General features: G+C 38.0%; 1 non-coding gene across 1 annotated transcript; it reads left to right on the forward strand.

Moving 5' to 3' along the window:
* The first annotated feature begins 3,993 nt into the window (after positions 1-3,993).
* On the forward strand, positions 3,994-4,100 carry LOC129294019 (small nucleolar RNA R71). The gene has a single exon (XR_008589261.1). It is a non-coding gene; the product is annotated as a small nucleolar RNA R71 (small nucleolar RNA).
* Positions 4,101-5,001: the final 901 nt, after the last annotated feature.

A 5,001-nucleotide genomic window follows, 5' to 3' on the forward strand; every position in this document is an offset into this window, starting at 1 on the left:
AAATGAGGTAGTCTAGACAAATGATCCGCTACTTGATTGGTAGAACCACTCCTATCCCTTATCTCCACATCAAATTCTTGCATTAAGATCACCCATCGAATCAAGCGAGGCTTAGAATCTGTCTTCTTAAACAAGTACCTCACAGCAGCATGGTCAGTGTACACAACAACTTTAGAGTTAAGAAGATATGATCTAAATTTATCAAGTGCAAAAACAATAGCAAACAACTCTTTCTCAGTTGTGGTGTAATTAACCTGAGCTGAATCTAGGGTCCTAGATGCATAAGCAATCACATATGATAACTTGCCCTCTCTTTGACCAAGCATAGCTCCCACAGCAAAATTAGAAGCATCACATGACAACTCAAAAGGTAAAGACCAATTTGGGGCTTTAAGAATGGGAGGGGAAATGAGCATGCTTTTCAAAGTGTCAAAACTCCTTTTGCAAGCATCATCAAAAACAAAATCAACATCTTTTTGTAAGAGTTTAGACATAGGCAAAGCAATTTCACTAAACCCCTTTATAAATCTCCTATAAAAGCCTGCATGTCCCAAAAATGATCTCAAATCTTTCAAACAAACAGGATATGGCAAAGAAGCAATCACATCTACTTTGGCCTTATCCACCTCTATGCCATTGGAAGAAATCAAATGGCCTAAAACAATTCCTTTATCTACCATGAAATGGCATTTTTCAAAGTTAAGCACAAGCTTCTTTTCAATGCACCTACCAAGCACTTTATCTAAAGAATGCAAGCATGAATCAAAGGACTCACCATACACAGTAAAATCATCCATAAAGACTTCCATGCAATGTTCAATAAAATCACAAAATATGGACATCATGCATCTTTGAAAAGTACCAGGTGCATTGCAAAGACCAAAAGGCATCCTCCTATAGGCAAATGTACCAAAGGGGCATGTAAAGGTAGTCTTATCTTGGTCACTAGGAGCTATAGGAATCTGAAAATACCCACTAAACCCATCTAGGAAGCAATAATGGGACTTGGAAGCCAATCTCTCAAGCATTTGATCAATAAAAGGCAAAGGAAAATGGTCCTTCCTAGTCACATTATTGAGCTTCCTATAGTCTATGCACACTCTCCAAGCATTTTGAACTCTAGTTGGAACAAGCTCTCCTTTCTCATTTTTTACCACAGTAATCCCCCCTTTCTTAGGTACAACTTGGGTTGGAGACACCCACTCACTGTCAGCTATAGGATAGATGATCCCAGCACTAAGTAGCTTAACAACCTCTTTCTTTACCACATCTAAAATCAATGGGTTAAGTCTCCTTTGTGGTTGCCTAATGGGCTTAGCATTGTCCTCAAGAAAAATTTTATGTGTGCACACAATAGGGTCAATACCAGGAATGTCAGCCAAAGTCCAACCAATAGCATGTATGTTCTTTCTCAACACATCAAGTAATGCATTTTCTTCCTCAAGAGATAAAGAGTTAGAAATTATTACCGGAAGCTTCTCATTCTCAATGAGATATGCATACTTGAGATTGGATGGTAAAGGCTTCAACTCCAAGGTAGGTGGCTCTACACAAGAGGGAATGAGCTTCTTCAAGTCTAATTTGGTGGAATATTCCATGGTACTATCTTGTCTTTTAGGCTTCTCACTTGTTTTTGATTTCTCCTCTTCTTTCTTTACAGCCTCCCCCTTTTCTTGCAACTTGTCCTCAAGTGCTTGGACTTGAGCCACGGCCTCGACATGTGAAAGTGTAGAATTTTCCTCCAATAGCTTGGGAATCCTAAGAACATCAAGCTCGAGTGGAGAAAAACTCATAGATTCGGCCTTAATGGCTTTAGTACCTACAACACAAGAAGATATACCCTTCTCAAGCATTTCAAGATCAAGCATAGGAGATATTTTAAACAAATCATGAGAAGAAGTAGTTGCATCATTCAAGCATGCATCAATCTCTAAACAAATAGGACAACTACATCCATCAATACATGTAGTAGTAACAAGAGACAAATCATCATCAACATGTGAGAAAGAATCAAGCATGTGAGACTCACAAGCATCATGAAGCAATAACTCAATGGAACTTACACCTAACAAAGAATAATCCTCAAAAGGATGTTTCATTGCTTCATATATATTAAAAATAACATGATCCTCTCCACATTTCAAAATCAAACTACCTTTTTCCATGTCAATCAATGTACGGGCAGTCCTCATAAATGGCCTTCCTAAAATCAAAATATCATCCCCACTCCCTTCTTTTGACATATCAAGCACATAGAAATCCACAGGAAATAATAGACCTTTAACACAAACCAACAAGTCTTCTACTACTCCATGTGGTCTTCTAACACTTCTATCCGCTAATTGGCATATCATAGGTGTCTTATGCATGCAATCAAGACTCAAGGCATGATAAATTGAAAGAGGCATAACATTAATGGCTGCACCTAAGTCTATCAATGCATGAGAAAAATGTGTGTTGCCAATCTTGCATGGAATTGTGAAGGAACCGGGGTCCTCACATTTTATAGGGAGTTGAGGCTTCATGATAGCACTCACAGATGAGGGTAATTGTACCCTTGCATTAGGCCTAAATTTTCTTTTATTTGTACAACAATCTTTCAAAAATTTGGCATACTTAGGAAAGTTCTTAACTACATCCATCAAGGGTACATTAACATGAATCTTGTGGAAGAAATCATATACCTCTTGATCAAATTGTCCCTTTACTTGCTTAGGGACCACTTGTGCTTGTGGAAAAGGAAGCTTCTTCATAATCTCTTGACTTTGCTTTCCTTCTTCCTTCCTTGAACTCTCCTTTCTTGTTTCACTTTGCTCGGCCTCTCCCTCTTTTTCCTTACTAAACAACTCGGCCATAGTCCCCTTTTCCACCTTAGATGGTGGTTGCTCACATATGATCTCCTCAATGTTTTCATCCTCATCATCTCTACAAAAAGATGCATCATTAGGAGCAAAAGAAGAACTAGAAACATTAACATCAATTGAAGAATTTAAAGAGGGCTTCTCGGCCTTCCCTTGTCTTTTGTCTTCTTGTACTCTTTCTCCCAACTCCTTGCCACTCCTCAATGTGATAGCATTAAGATTAGCTTTAGGATTAGCAACGGTGTTGGATGGTAATGTAGAGGCTTGAGCATTGGCTGCACTTAATTGGTTAGCAAGCATATTCATTTGAGAAGTAAGGGCATCAATTTTAGAGTTCATGTTCTCACACTTGTTACCCATACTCTCTACCTTGTTCCCTAAGCCATCATACATGTTTTTATACAAAGAGTTCATTTCAATCAACTGCTTACGTAACACATTCACATCATTAGAAGAGTTCGAATTAGAAGAACTCTCAATTGGAACAAGCCTCCTATCACTATAAGAATTAGAAGAAGGTGTAAGAGAATTACCACTTGGATTGTAGCTTTGAGAAGAGCTACCTTGAGACAAATGAGGTGGAGGGTCACGGCCAAAGGTGTTTTGATAGGATCCTCTTTGTTGATTGTCTTGTAAAGCCACATTTGGATTTGAATAGGAGAAATTAGGATGGTCTCTCCATGAAGGGTTGTAAGTATTAGAATAAGCTCCTTGCCCTTGCCTCCCACCATAGGATTGTTTTCCATTGTAGATAGCATTTACTTGTTCAAACTTAATAGGACAATTGCTTTCTACATGCATAGGTGAGTCACAAAAAGTACAAGAATAAGGGACAAGTGCTTGAGAAGTACTTACATTGCTCACTTGAGATATTTGTGGAGCCAACATTCTCCCAATCTTGGCAGCTAGCAAGTCCACATATGAATCATTAAGAACTGAGGAACCTACCATATTCACATTTCTCTTTTCCCTTGTAGAGTATTGAGCACCACTTGAAGCCATCTTGTCAATTAGTTCCCAAGCCTTTAAGGAAGTGAGGTCAATCAAGCATCCACCACTAGCGGCATCAATGTTAACTTTGTCTCTTGGAATCAAGCCCTCATAGAAATATTGGACTAAATTCTCACTAGAAATTTGATGGTGTGGGCATTTAGCCAAAAGGCCTTGGAATCTAGTCCAATACTCATAGAGACTCTCATCCTCTCCTTGTTGGACCCCATAGATTTGCTTTCTCAAATTGGTGACCTTGGAATTTGGAAAGAATTTATCTAAGAAGAGTCTTCTTAGCTCAGCCCATGTGCTCACTTTCACATAAGAAGGGTAGTTGAAATACCATTCCTTTGCTAAACCTTCAAGAGAAAATACAAAAGCCTTAGCTTGAACATCATCAACATTTACATGCATAGGCTTCATAGTATCACAAACCAATAGGAAAGTATGCAAAAACCTATGACAATCCTCTCCTGGTAACCCATGAAATTTAGGCAATGCATTAATCAAGGAGGATTTAATTTCAAATTGAACATTAGTAGGAGGAACATATAAGCCATAAGGATTATCATGCCAATTAGGTTGAGTTAATTGCCTAATGCTCCTCTCCTCTCTAGGGTTATGCAAGCCTTCAAATTCATTATTAACATGGCCATCATCATGCAAATTCTCATTCCCATTCCCATGGCCCTCATTATGCACATGCTCATGTCCTAAGATACCTTCCATTGTTGAATTACAAACCAAATGAGAATCAAGAATAGGTTGTGATCTTCTCAATCTAGAAATAGTCCTTTCAATTTCTGGATCTAATTCAACAAAAGAGGTATGTTTTCTTCGGGTCATGCACTAATCAAGCTCAAGAAAATTAAGAACAAAGAACAAGCTAAACTAAAATGCAAATCAACATGAAACAATTCAAAACACACAAAAGCAAGAGAAATAATTTTTTTTTTTTTAAACTCAATAGCAACAAAATGAAAAAAAAATAACACCAAACAAGTAGAAAGAGAGTTAGAAATGCTCAATCAAGAAGCTTTGGCAATTCTGGAATTCGCACAGTAGGCTCTCTGGAGACAGTGAACTTGTGAATTTTCTATCAGCAAATCCACATGATAAATTCCCCTGAAACTTTTATGAGAAACACAAG

This window comes from Prosopis cineraria, unplaced genomic scaffold, assembly GCF_029017545.1.
Source record: "Prosopis cineraria cultivar Desert tree isolate PC_DT_omini unplaced genomic scaffold, ASM2901754v1 PC14, whole genome shotgun sequence".
Taxonomy (NCBI): Eukaryota; Viridiplantae; Streptophyta; class Magnoliopsida; order Fabales; family Fabaceae; genus Prosopis; species Prosopis cineraria.